Raw genomic sequence first — 14788 nt, forward strand, 5'->3', positions numbered from 1 at the left:
GACGGCCTTCAGAGCTTTCTGTGGCGCAGCAAATTTGCACTCAACTTTGAGTTACTGCGCGACACTTTCTTTTTTCCTTTTCGTCCTTGAAAAGCATTAAGCTTTTGCTCTCATCTCAGTTGTCATGAAGTGCCAATGTCATAAAAGACAACAATTCAATGTTTAAACTACGGTAGTCTCACCCAAAGGCAATTTCAAAAGTGGTGTTAGAATAGCAGGTCAATTTAATAAAGGTCAATAAAACATGAAATTATTAAAATTGTGCTTTCAAAAATAAATAATAATAATAATAATAAAGAACAATAATAATAAAGCTCAGTTTTGATTGACACTAGCAAAGAGGTACTAATCTAACAATGTTCATGATTGTGGTTGTAGTTTTCATTGGTATAGACCAGCACTGTATGATACTGACTTATTTATGTATTCAATCATATATTTAGTGCTTCCCATACATTCATTATTGTGTGGTGTCCACCACGAATAAATTAGGACAGCCACAAATAGATTTGGCGCTACCTGTTCTCCCTCATAAATACATTATAACGGGACCGTCTGCACATGTAGCTTGCTGTTCCGTCTCTGTACGGTACATGGCATCGTAACTCTGCTTCTTAACACACCTCATACACACCTGGTCTGCCGGAGAATAAGAAGATGTAGCAGGAGAGATCAGTGTTGCCAACATTCTAAAAATATAGTTAAACAGGGGGAAAAAAAACAGCAGAATAAAATGGAAAAATCTGTAATTTTACAAGGATAAAGTCGAAATATTAACACGAAACGTTGTAATCTAACAAGAAAAAGTCGTCATTTTACGAGAATAACGCCGTGACATTATGAGGAATATTTAGTAGCATAACGTTTTTTTAAGACATTATTTTATGAGAAACAAGCAAAACAACAAATGAAGTTGTAATTCTTGTAAAATCAGGTGGCAGAAAATGTTATAATTACGAGAATAAAAATTCCGTATGACAGAGGAAGCATATCTCACACTTTTCCCCGGCAGAGTAAATCTGTTGAGCATGTGACGGCATTTATTTATCTGCCTTAAAGGCTGGACAGGACAGGAAAAAAATAAATTATAATAATAATTACAAGAATAAAGTGAAAAACATTATGGGAATAAAGTCATGATTACCAGAAGAACATTTTCAAGAAGAAAGTTGAAATTGTTGAAAAATTAAAAAGAAAACCAACAGCAGAAAATGATTTTTACTACAATTTACTACAGTTGTAATTTTACTAGAATAAAGTCAAAATATGAACAGAAAAAGTCGCATTTTAATGGGAAAAAAAGTTATACGTGATTAAACTCGTAATACAAGGTGTCCTAAAAAAATGTCATTTCATCATTTCGCAGGCTAATCATTTTGGCAGTTTTTGTTGAAATAACCTCAAATTTTCACAGAATGTATAGAAACAGTTCAAGATTTTATATTCATGTTTTATGTTTGTTCTGTTTTCAGGTTGAGCCATGCCGTTCACTCCCAAAGAGAAGTCGTTTTGCGTCTTGGAAAATGCTCGCTCACAGTCAGTCACCCAAGACTGTGCAGCCGTGTCACAGGAGGTGCACATATTGAACACGTCTGAAATCGGTCCCATGATAAACTGATGATGTTCAAACTGTTCAATTTCACTGAGGTAGACTGAGATAGACTCCCTTCGCCGAGCGTGGTGATTTATTTTTGAACACCGAAGTAGGCCTAATGTGCATTTTCGAAATGAATGTAAAATATTCGACTCGCCGCAAGTCCGTGAATGCATCTTGACCGCGTTCTGACTGATGATTGGATCAGTGCATGCAGTGAGTCTCACTGCGCGGAGTTTTGAGCTGAGCCTGAAGCAAGTTACTGCGCAGCGAAATAAAACAATGTACTGTAATTAACAGGAGTCTAGCATTATGTTTTATAACGAGAAGCACGCTGTAGCTACAGTATGTGCTCGGAGCCCTTGCCGAGGTGGTGACTCCAGGAGAGGCAGACAGTGTGCCGCGGCAGCTGACTGCGCAGTAAATGAAACTGCTTGTTCAGTGAGTTTTAGAGGTAAAGGACTGCTAGATTTCAAACTGTGCTAAATTTGTGGCCTTACTGTTTTGTTTTCTGAAATTTTTCATGACATATGCTGCTCTCGGACTGCTTGCTTTTTTTTGACATTTTGTGGTTTAAATTGTCTTCTGTTTTTACCTCCGCCAAGGTTTATTTATGCTTCCTAGTTCCCACTGTCCTACCTCCTACCACTATGTATGTACACTAAGTCCCCGACTTACGAACACCCGAGTAGCGAACATTCGGAGATACGAACACAAGCCGACTGGTCAATATTTTCATGTGTTTTGCCTTATAAGTCCATATTTATTTATATTTAAGTCCATATTTCACATGCTTGACCAGTAGAGGGCACTGTGACACTGCTAATGGGACCAACAGGCGATGAAGACCAGGGGGAGGAGACATGAAGAAAAGCTAAGTTGTAGCTGTACTATGCAACCAGGCACAGCTTGTGATTAAAGTTTATGAAGAGTTAATAGGCCTGCTTAATTCTACACCACCCACAGAACACTACCTCTTTTAGAAGAGTCTAATGACGACGACCATTTGTCCTTTTTTTCAATATCTCCTCCTCCTCCACCACCAACGACGTATGCTCGACCACTCCTCTTCAAAGGTAAATAACATTTATCATTACGTATTATTATATCATTTTTATTATTGTTTTTTTCATTAATTATCCTCATTTAATATTACTACTGCATCCAAACTCATATTTACATACATACACATATACTGTATATGTATACACGTACATGTAGTACCTATATCATTGGTAATATTACCTTTTCCCCTACTTAAGAACAATTCGACTTAAGAACGGTCGTCTGGAAACAATTGTGTTCGTTAGTTGGGGACTTAGTGCATTGCCTCATAAAAAACGTCATTTCGTATTCACTGCTATATTTTCATACAAAAACATTCTGATGATCTTATAAATTAGTTTTTTGGTAAATCCATCTATACATTTCCGACATGTGGCATACAAACACAGCCAGATCAAATAACCCCACCTTAACCCCACATTTAGATCTTGCTTGGTAATTGTTCAAATCATTCGAAACTACACATCACCACTGGTCCCAGCTTTACTTGAAGGTCAGCCATAGCAAGATCAATAAGCTTCAATCAATTCACATTACCTAATCAGATCATCTATGAGGCAACAGTTAGTACACAACATTTACTGATTACTTAAGAGCTCTGATATATGCAGTATATATACTGTATGTGTGTGTGTGTGGGTGTGTGTGTGTGTATGGGCTGCACGGTGGCCTAGTGGTTAGTATGTTGGCCACACAGTCAGGAGATTGGGAAGATCTGGGTTCGAATCTCCGTTGGACATCTCTGTGTGGAGTTTGCATGTTCTCCCCATGCGTGCGGGTACTCCGGTTTCCTCCCACATTCCAAAAACATGCATGCTAGGTTAATTGGCGACTCTAAGTTGTCCATAGGTATGAATGTGAGTGTGAATGGTTGTTTGTCTATATGTGCCCAGTCCAGGGTGTACCCCACCTCTCGCCCGAAGTCAGCTGGGATAGGCTCCAGCATACCCTTGACCCTAGTGAGGATAAGCGGCATAGAAGATGGATGGATGGATTTGGAAATATAATCGTTGAAGTTGTTCTGGTTATTTTAGCTGTGTGAGAAATGTCAATCCAACTTATGAGGTCAATGGGGTTCGATCACTTTGTCAAACAATAGCGGCACAGGCAACACAGTAGGTGTGAGTTTTTTGCCTAATTTTTACCTTTTTCTGTAAAGAGGAGTACAGCACAGCACATTCACTGATATTTCATTTCAAGTTCCAAAGCCAACTATGTGCAGAAATAGATAGTCAAACGATGTGTGATGCAGCTTTTTCCGAAACCTTAAAAGGTTTGATATGTCATGGAATGGAAAACGGTCACAAAAGTTCTACTGATGCAGTTGATCCAGGTAAAACGTAGCTGCTGATCCAAGATGAATGGGATTACTGTTGACACACAGTTCTCATCTGTCTTTTACCAAATATGATCATACTGGATGTGCAGCTATGACAAGCTGAGATGAATCTGATGTAACATTTAGAGGTTTGGGTTTGGGGTTCTACAAAGCGGCTGTGCAAAAGCGCTCGAACAGGGGTGCCCCCAGGGGTCATTTTTGTACATTTGATTCGAACATTTAGCCTAAATATTTAAATATTTTAAACATGTACATTTTTTTTTTAACATTTTTGGATTTATTTGATCATTTTAACCTTTTACACTTTTAAACATCCCTACTAATAACAATTGGATTTGTCAGACATAAAGGTTGTTGTACACTTTAAATATACAGTGGATCCCCTTTCATTTGTCATTCAGAATTCACGGCACTGCAAATTTGTGGATTTATTTTTATTTAAATGTATTTTTCTCCAAAAATAGGCACATTTAATTCACCATAACTTGGAAATACTTTATAAATATGTGACACACAGCATACATGTTAAAAGAACACAATTTTGACATGTTTACGTCTGTATACTTCACTGATAATGTTTTTTGTCAAATGTTGAGATTTCGCACTTTGTTCGGCGGTCCTTGAACGCACCATTTAGATGTGCCAAGACGCAAGTGTTTGTTTAGCTATCGAACATCTTGCATGATCATTCATTAGTAGTGAATAGCTATACATTTTATGCTTTAAGTTAAATAGGTGTGTGAGACATATTTAGGGATTAAACCTGGATTGCGTTGTGAGTGAACAATGGCAATTGAAGAGAAAAAGGTATATGGAGCAGATTTTAAGATAATCATTTAATGTAATAATTACTTTTTTTTGCAAATGTTCATCTGAAATCGAAGAAGAACATTAAGGTGAAACTAGCAGGACCGTTTGGGGGGTGGCGGGAGTGAGTCGTGTGTCAAACATACGTAGACATTATGGGCGTATCAAGTACGTCTCATCAGACCACAGGATGGTCTGGTTTCTGGTTGCCATTTTAAATAAAAAGCAACCAAACTGTACAGAGCAGTGATCGTCGATTGCCGCTGGACACCCAGCAAGTTGACGTACGTGCGTACGTGGAAAAATTCAAAAGATCTTGTTGATCCTGTTGAGATGCTGTGGCATGACCTCAAAGGCGGTTCAAAAGATCCTGTTCACAAGAGAAGTCTCCATGAGACCTTGGAAGCAACATACAAATGAAAGCATCCATCCATCAATTTTCTATGCCGCTTATCCTACAAATGAAAGCATGGATGTCTTAAAAACGCACCAACCTCATGTACCGTGTGGCACTTCCACATCATGTAGAACAAGAGTACAACATTTTAAACACAGCCCACACATAAGTCTAAAAAGTTAGACATGTAGTAGATAGGGCCTCTTTAAATGAATGTCCAAGCTGTCATGAACAATGTCAACAAAGTCAAAGAAAAATGACTGTACATTACGTTGGCTATTAATCGTTAACAGCCAGAAAAGTACTTTTCCTAAAATAGTTTTTATATGGCTGCAGGAGTACCACAAAGAAGAAGTTGTGTATACAGCCCATTGCTGTATATGGAGCGGGGATTAAAGGATGTGGTTCATTGAGACTTATGCTCTGAGCCGGGTAGCCGTGACCTCTGCCTTAGAGGGTTGAATGTGGCCTCATCATTTTTGCCTTACAAGGGAATGTACAACTCAGACACTTATTTCTTAATTTATCAATTTATTCTGCTGGTTTAATACCTAACTTTACATCCTTGTCGTCCTCTGCCGAGTGGATATCTGCTATTCTGTTTGTCTAAATGTAAAGAAATGCATCCTTAAGTGACTCCTTTTCTGATCCCTTCTCCTGCCCTCTTGACTTCCCATGTTGGGAGATTGGGGTCACTTGGGGCCAATGTTAATCTCCATAAATGAGGGCAGAATAAAAAATCCTGACGTGCTATTTAGTGGACGACACGTTCCGCCTAGCTCACCTTGACATGCACGCATGCAGAGCGTGGGACTTGTTTGTGGAGCTAATTAGCATGGACTCTCTCATGTGCATATACGTGCATGACCGTATGCATGGTTCCATGGTGTGTGGCCCAGTTATGACTGAATAAGGGAGAACAGTGCAGGCCTGATGAAGAGGCAGGGGTTAGAGAGGACAGATATAGATAGAAGTGAGAAAAGCAGAGGGAGCAAGGGAGAGTCGGCGACGCTCGGGTTGTTAACCACTAAAGCACCCCGGTCCCATGTGAGTTTTGTCATTGTGATCATCAGTGTGTGCATGTGTGTGTGTGTGTTCCGTCGTTTGAATCCGTGTTTTTTCACCGCCGCGTCATTACCGTCTGTCATCCTCTCGGGGGAGTCCATGTTTATCCAGCACGGCCTTTGAGCTGTCACTGCAGGAGTCATGCGTTTGGCATCACCATGGCAACCAACAGACGCAATGACTCTTCCTCAATGTCTCTTCACACTCGATCTGTTCAGCAAATTAGTCAGATGAGTCAAACCGCAAATTTGTATTTGTAAAACCTTCTGTGGCCGACATTATTGGTTGACCGACATTGGGAAAATCTGTGAGGATCGAGCCAAGTACAGGTGTGAAAAAGTGTTTGCCCCCTTCCTGATTTCTTATATTTTGCATGTTTGTCACACTTGAATGTTTCAGATCATCAAAAAAATGACACAATACACAACTGAACACAAAATATAGTTTTAAAATTAAACTTTTTATTAAAGGAGGAAAAAAATTCAAACCTACATCGTCCTGTGTGAAAAAGTGATTGCCCCCTAAACTTAATAACTGGTTGGGCCACCCTTAGAAGCAACACCTGCAATCAAGCGTTTGTGATAATTTGCAATGAAGGTTTTCCAGCAAGAAGCGCCTTTTTAAGGTCATGCCACAGCATCTCAATAGGATTCAGGTCAGGACTTTGACTAGGCCACTCCAAAGTCTTCATTTTGTTTTTCTTCAGCCATTCAGAGGTGGACTTGCTGGTGTGTTTTGGATCATTGTTCTACTGCAGAACCCAAGTTGGTTTCAGCTTGAGGTCAACAACAGATGGCCGTAGATTCTCCTTCAGGATTTTTTGGCTGACAGCAGAATTCATGGTTCCATTTATCACAGCAAGTCTTCCAGGTCCTGAAGCAACAAAACAACCCCAGACCATCACACTACCACCACCATATTTTATTGTTGGTGTGATGTTTTTTCTGAAATGCGGCGTTACTTTTACACCAGATGTAATGGGACACACACCTTCCAAAAAGTTCAACTTTTGTCTTGTAAGACTACAGAGTATTTTCCCAAAGGTCTTGGGGATCATCAAGATGTTTTCTGGCAAAATTGAGATGAGTCTTAATGTTCTTTTTGTTCAGCAGTGGTTTTGGTCTTGGAACTCTGCCATGCAGGCCGTTTTTGCCCAGTGTCTTTCTTATGGCAGCGTCACGAACACTGACCTTAACTGAGGCAAGTGAGGCCTGCAGTTCTTTGGATGTTGTTGTGGGGTCTTTTGTGACCTCTTGGATGAGTCGTTGCTGCGCTCTAGGGGTCATTTTGGTTGGCCGGCCATTCCTGGGAAGCTTCAACTCTGTTCCATGTTTTCGCCATTTTTGGATAATGGCTCTCACTGTGATTCGCTGGAGCATCTGTGATTAAGGATGCAGACAAGTCCGAACAGCTATGTGGTTTGATCTGACAAATCTTAAGTAAAATTGATCAAGTGTAGAATTACTACAGCTTCTGCTTGGACATCAACAAGTAACATGCTGCAGTTCAACTCAGATGGAAAAAACAGCCACATGTCACTCGCTGACGCTGATGGTGTCAACACCACAGTAGGCTTGATTGCAAGGTCTGCCTAAAGCACATAATGTGCTCTTCCATCAATGCTTTGCACACTGCCACTTCCATATTACTGTATTATCATTCATACTATCAATGGCATAGTTCTGTGACGAGATCTCGCGACACCCCTAGCAAATAATAATAAACATACATGTTGCTCAAAACAGAGCATTATTATCTTCATAAAGAAAGTGTATTGAGTATTGAGTCTCATTAGAACATGCAGAGTAATCAGAACCATCCAGATACTCTTTTTCAAAAAAAACGACAAGCAACAAATCTAGTAAAGAGAATCTTGGAGACTAAAAACCAGAGAGACTCTCAAAATGGTGAGATGGGATTTAAACAGTATAGATGTGTGTTCTAGTTACGTAACACCGCAGCATCAGAGAAAGTTATGTGTAGGTTTAACTGCAGGCCACCACCACCTTAAACAGATTGCAGTCCTGTGGGAAGCACTGGAGCACAGGTACACAAACTCCCACTTGCACTCACATTCACACCCATGTGCAGTTTAGAATGTCCAATTAACAATTAACCTAACATGCATGTTTCTGGACTGAACCCGCAGAAAACCAACGCAAGCTTGTAGAGAACCCGTAAACTCCACACAGACAGAGCCGCGTTGATTTATAGTAGTTGGTCCTATGAATATAATAATAATTGCTTTACTTTGTGCAGCCCAATAATTTTCCATCACGACTATAAAGTTTGTTGTTGGGGAAATGAGATGCTGTTCAGTGCATCAACGTATTGCCAGCTGGAGAAACATTAATCACTGCATTAATTATCCACTGGACCCATTTGCTTGATTAAATCTAGGTGGGGACTTTTTTGGCCATGCAGTGTGTAAAGATCAACAACAACAAGTGTATTTTTGACTTCATAACTGATTGGCATGTTATAGTATACAGACCTGATCAAAATCTTGAGACCAGTTGAAAAATTGCTAGAATTTGCATTTTGCTCATTTGGATCTTAATGAGGTTTTAAGTAGAGCTACAATATGCAGAAGCAAGAAATGGGAGCGAGACAGAAAGCATTTTCAAAAAGTAATTTATTGAAAACGACAATTAAACTGAAACTGGATGTTTATCAGCTGATGAAAACTTTAAGCATTGCTCCAAAAATAACAAAAAACTCTCCAAACCAGAACAAAAAAATGTTCCCAGTAGGACTCAGTCATGAGTAGCTTCACCGTTCTTGTTAATCACTTCAAAAATCAGTTTGGGCATGCTTGATGCGAGTGTTTCCAGGAGGCTCGTGGGAACATTGCTCCAAGTGGTGAAGATGACTTCACGAAGGACATCAACTGTCTGGAACTGATGGCCATTTTTATAAACTTCCCTTGCCATTCATCCCCAAATGTTCTCTATGGGATTTAAATGAGGGGAACATGCAGGATGGTCCAAAAGAGTGATGTTATTCTCCCTGAAGAAGTCCTTGGTCAAGCGAGCATTGTGAACTGCAGCGTTGTCCTGTTGAAAAACCCAGCTGTTCCCACCCTTGAGGGATGCCCGCTGCAACATCTGCACATAAGCAGCCACCGTTTGACGACCCTGCACCACCTGAAGCTCCAGTGTTCCACTGAATGAAAAAGCACCCCAGATCATGATGGACTCCCCTGCACTGTGCCGGGTAGAAAACATCTCAGGTGGGATCTCCTTGTCATGCCAGTAACGTTGGAAGCCATCTAGACCATCAAGGTTACATTTTTTCTCATCAGAGAATAAAACTTTTTTCCACCTTTCAATGTCCCATGTTTGAAGCTCTCTGGCAAAGGCTAAACGGGCAGTTTTGTGGCGTTGAAGGAGACAAGGTCTTTGAATTCGTTTTTTTTTTAAACCCTTTTTCCGCAGATGCTGTTTGATGATTATTGGGCTGCAGTCGGCACCAGTAAGGGCCTTAATGTGGGTCAAAGACCGCCCTGTGTCTTGATGGACAGCCAATCGGATCTTCCGGCTCAGCGCAGGTGGGATTTTTTGGGTCTACTACTTGACTTTTTTGTTCCATGATGCTCGGGATCTTTCAAAAAATTTAGAATGACTGTCTTACTACACCCAACCTCAGCAGCAATGGCACGCTGTGAGAGGCCTTGCTTATGCAGCTCCACAATCCGACCACGTTGAAAAAGAGAAAGCTTCTTAGCTTTAGCCATCTGGAGGGCATGACAATGTGAAGGCCTGACAGAAAATGAACATTTTGAGCAGATTTTGGCTTTTATAGCCTGTGGTCTTAAACTTTTGATCAGGTGATAAACAACCTATTTCAGTTTTTTTTTTTTGTTTAAATTAGTTCCCAATGTTTTTTGTCTCACTCCCCCTTCATGCTTTTGCATATTGTAGCTCTACTTAAAACCTCATTAAGATCCAAATGTGCAAATTCTAGCAATTTTTCAACTGGTCTTAAAATTCTGATCAGGTCTGTATGTTGCTCAACACTGTCTAAATAACATCATGACCTTCACCTTGAGGTCACAGAACAGTTGCCTAATGGATGGGACTCATTTATGTAAATTTATGTAATAGCCTAAACTGCTTTGTCAGTTCATTTGGTTTGTAGCTCTACCCATAGACTGTAAAAACAAAGAGAATGTGCAGTGCAAATTTTGTGTGCCAGATGAAACGGCTCCTCCGACTTTGAGGTGTGCAGCTGTGCACCAGCTGTCTTGTCTGGGAAGTTTTCTGATGACATATTTGGCAGATAGCTGGATCGCATATACCAAGAGTAGTTATCCCTGTCTATTTGTCATAAAGCCCTTCTGGTGCGGAGACAGTTTATGGGTATTGGAAGCAAAAACTAGTGTGTCACACAGCCAACACTATTTATAAGGCGTGCCACCCTTCTGGCTCAGAGGCCAGAATTTGATGATTGTAGCCTGAACACATGATCACTGCTTTTCATTTTATATTCGATTCAAACGCTTTTTTTCCAGATGCAATTAATTAGTTGTGGGATATCTTGTGCATGTATTTTTTTGCTCCTCGCCTGGACTATCACTCTAGCGCTGGTTAGTAGTTTTTTTGCACTTTGGTCGTAATTTTTGTTGCTATTTTCCTGTTTGCTGCTCTGCCCTCCTCTTTTCTTTTCCCCTTTAGTTATTTTCTAGCCTTCTTTAGTTTCCTTCTTGGCGGACATTTATGCTTGTCACTACTATGCTAGGCCTTCTGTTTTTGTCGCCATTTTGACTTTCTTCGTACTCCTCAGTATTTTATGTTTTGTTATATACCTTTTGCTTATTGGGACAAGGGCCGCACGGTGGCCTAGTGGTCTCTGTGTGGAGTTTGCATGTTCTGCCCGTGCGTGCGGGTACTCCAGTTTCCAAAAACATGCATGTTAGGTTAATTGGAGACTAAATTGTCCATTGTTTGTCTATATGTGCCTTGCGAATGACTGGCGACCAGTCCAGGGTGTACCCCGAAGTCAGCTGGGATAGGCTCCAGCATACCGGTGACCCTAGTAAGGATAAGTGGCATAGAAGATGGATGGATGGATTGTTATTATTTGGTTATTTGGATTTGGTTATTTGGGTTCAAATTCTATTGAATAAGTAACCCAAATCCTAACACTGGATGCAGTGTCCACAAAGTCAAATCAGTGGAGGGACACACAGTCCCAGGCACTAATGCCTCCACTTCTGTCATAGACCTCATCGCAGGACCCAACACCCAATCCATACAGGTATTGAACAATATGGGAACGAGAACCCGATACCTAAAGGTATAAAATGGCAGCGACACTGCCACCACACCACGTGTCTCATTTATAAAGTTGAAAAAGCACAACCTCGATACAAACTCTGGAGCTGTCGTGCACACATGACTCACTATAGGTCCAGAATTGGCCAGCAGCGCTACGGTTCATGTAATGTGTCAGTGGTTTTCTGTCCTCGAGTGTCAGCATTGTGATTTATTGTTTAGAAGTCCAGGGTATACCGAGTCTCCTTCCCCAAGTAACCTGTGTATTATAGAAAATTAATGAACGGCTAGACCTTGGAGAACAAGCAGGGTGATGTCAGGAATACTGTGCAGGAGCTGCCGGTGTGTGTCCCACCCACACAGAACAAAAATCTATTTTGCCCTTAGAAACATCACCACTAGACTTACTACTGCATCACCAGTCAAGCTATTCCAGTGGAGAATAGACAAGATATAATTAAAGGTTATTAAGGAGGAATGAAACAAAGTGTTAGAAGGGTACATTTCTGGGATTATTTTAACATGAAACAGTTTTTAGACAAGAAATTTAAATCCCTGCAGGGAACATAAACAGTATGCAGAAACGGGAGATATTTCAGACTCAAGGGGCAAGTCAGACGTGACTGAAGGCCAAAGTGTCAGACAGATTCACAATTTTCAAATTTGGCCATTGCCAGCCAATCAATACAAACAACTTACAGCTATATAGGTGTGTACTGTTCCGTATAAATGTTGCATAAGAAGACAGTACTTTGAAAATCACCAAGCAGCAAGAGAGCTCTGTTGCAGAGCACTGAAACAATTCCCACTCGACAAAATAAGACAGTCCTCTCCACTCAATACGCCTAAAAATAGCCATGAAAACTAAAAATCAACACTAGAGGCCTTGGTAATAACATGCATGCATGCCACTTGGTAAAGCAGCAGAGTGATCTTGTGTACATGAAATTAAGTTGGAAAACTGATGTCACTGTGATGTCATTGGTTGCGACCAAGAAATTGTTCCCGTCTGTTTGCAGTAATCTAGACCCAATATGAGTGTGGACAAAAATGATGAATAAGTAACATTTGGCTAGTCATAAGTTTGTCATCACAGCGGCGTGCTCCCAGGGTTCACACGCATGGATGTTGACCACAGTGACACATAATAGTGATCACATATTAATGTGGTATGGTATATAGTATGGTATCATATGGTATAGTATGGCTTATTTGTTTCAGACATGCTCAACAAGTTACATTAAGGAACATCATGTGGTTGCACTTTCATGTCCGACAATGAGTAGAAAGAAGCAGAACTTTTAATTCCACCCCTTCTTCATATCTACTAATAATAATTCATTCACACCATATACACTAACGGTCAAAAGTTTTAGAACATTCCAATTTCTCTGGAGGAAAACCCTGCATTTTAAGTGTTAAGATAGTCTACAGTGTCTCTCTTCCGTTGTTAATTCCCTTTTTTCTTGCCATTTTTGTAGCAACAAATTACTTTCTCTAGTATAATGCTGTTCAACTGATGAACACGAGGGTAGAGTACCACAGTGTGTTTCGAACACTGTTTTAATACAGAGGTGGAAAGTACTCCAGAACTTGGAACACCTGTAGGAATTAGTTGCACCAACTGCCAAGGTTTGATCAACCTCCAATTCTCCAGAAGAGCTTTAAATTGTTGACTAGTTTTGTGGTCCTTGAAACAGGCCTGTTTGTATAATTCTGAAATACACATTATTTTTCAATTTTGGGTAACCTTACTTTTTTTTTTAAACCTCTGGAACGACACCACTTACCTTTGTGCCATTTAAAGCTATTCATTGGACTTGAAAAATTGTTCTAAAACTTTTGACTGGTAGCGTATTTTTACAAGCTGACACAATATTTCATTTACTTACATTTTTTCATTTAAAGATTGTTCACTTTCTGTGTTTATGTTTTCACCATTTTCTAAGTTAAAAAGAACGTAATAGCAGTGCTTCCCATAGATTCTTTTATTTGTGGCAGCCCGCCACAAGTACATTTTGACTGCCACAAATATATTTGAAACTACCTGTTCGCCTTCGGCAGACAGCAGAATTCATGGTTCCATTTATCACAGCAGGCCTTCCAGGTCCTGTAGCAGCAAAACAGCCCCAGACCATCACACTACCACCACCATATTTTACTGTTGGTATGTTTTTTTTTCTTCTTGAAATTACTTTTTTCTTGTTATACGCATTACTTTTACGCCAGATGTAATGGGACACACACCTTTAAAAAGTTCCACTTTTGTCTTGTCAGAGCACAGAGTATTTTCCCAAAGCTATCAAGATGTTTTCTGGCAAAATTGAGACGGGCCTTAATGTTGTTTTTCTTCAGCAGTGGTTTTGGTCTTGGAACTCTGTCATGCAGGCCGTTTTTGCCCAGTGTCGTTCTTATGGTGGTGTCATGAAAACTGACCTTAACCGAGGCCTGCAGTTCTTTGGATGTTCTTGTGGGGTCTTTTGTGACCTCTTGGATGAGTCGTTGCTGCACTCTTGGAGTAATTGTGGTTGGCCGGCCACTCCTGAAAAGGTTCACCACTGTTTCATGTTTTCGCCATTTGTGGATAATGATTCTCACTCCCAAAGTTTTACAAATGGCTTTATAACCTTTTCCAGACTGATAGAGCTCAATTACGTTCTTTCTGGGGGGGTGGGACGGTGGGGCAATCACTTTTTCACACAGGGCCTTGTAGGTTTGGATAAAATAAAATAGATACCAGCAATTGATAGATAAATAACATTAAAAAAAGATGAAATAAAATGGATAGACTAATAAGGATAAAAAAATGAATCGATAAATAAGATAAAAGGTATGAAAATAAAATGGATAGATAAATACAATGAAAAAGAATAAAAATAAAACAATCATTGGAAATAGGGAAAAAAATAAGTTAGAATATACAAAATGCCCACATAGTATTCACTTTTAATAACACGCAAACGGACAATGACGGCAGGGATAACGTGAGATCTGACAGTGAAGGAGTCTCACGTTCAACTCAGCGTCCACAGATAGATCCTCCTATTGGCTGCAACATGGCTGTAGTGAAATGAAAGCAGCGCCTACAGCTACAACATGCTTTTCAGAGAAGACCACAGTGTGCGGTCAAAAGCCTGCAGGAAGCAGGACACACATGCACACATTCAAGCATTGAAGTAGGCCTGTTTGGAGCCATATGCCCGTGAAGTCAGCGTGTCTCAATAAAACATGATGTTTGGTTGTTA

This window comes from Dunckerocampus dactyliophorus, chromosome 18 (genome assembly GCF_027744805.1).
Source record: "Dunckerocampus dactyliophorus isolate RoL2022-P2 chromosome 18, RoL_Ddac_1.1, whole genome shotgun sequence".
Classification (NCBI taxonomy): domain Eukaryota; kingdom Metazoa; phylum Chordata; class Actinopteri; order Syngnathiformes; family Syngnathidae; genus Dunckerocampus; species Dunckerocampus dactyliophorus.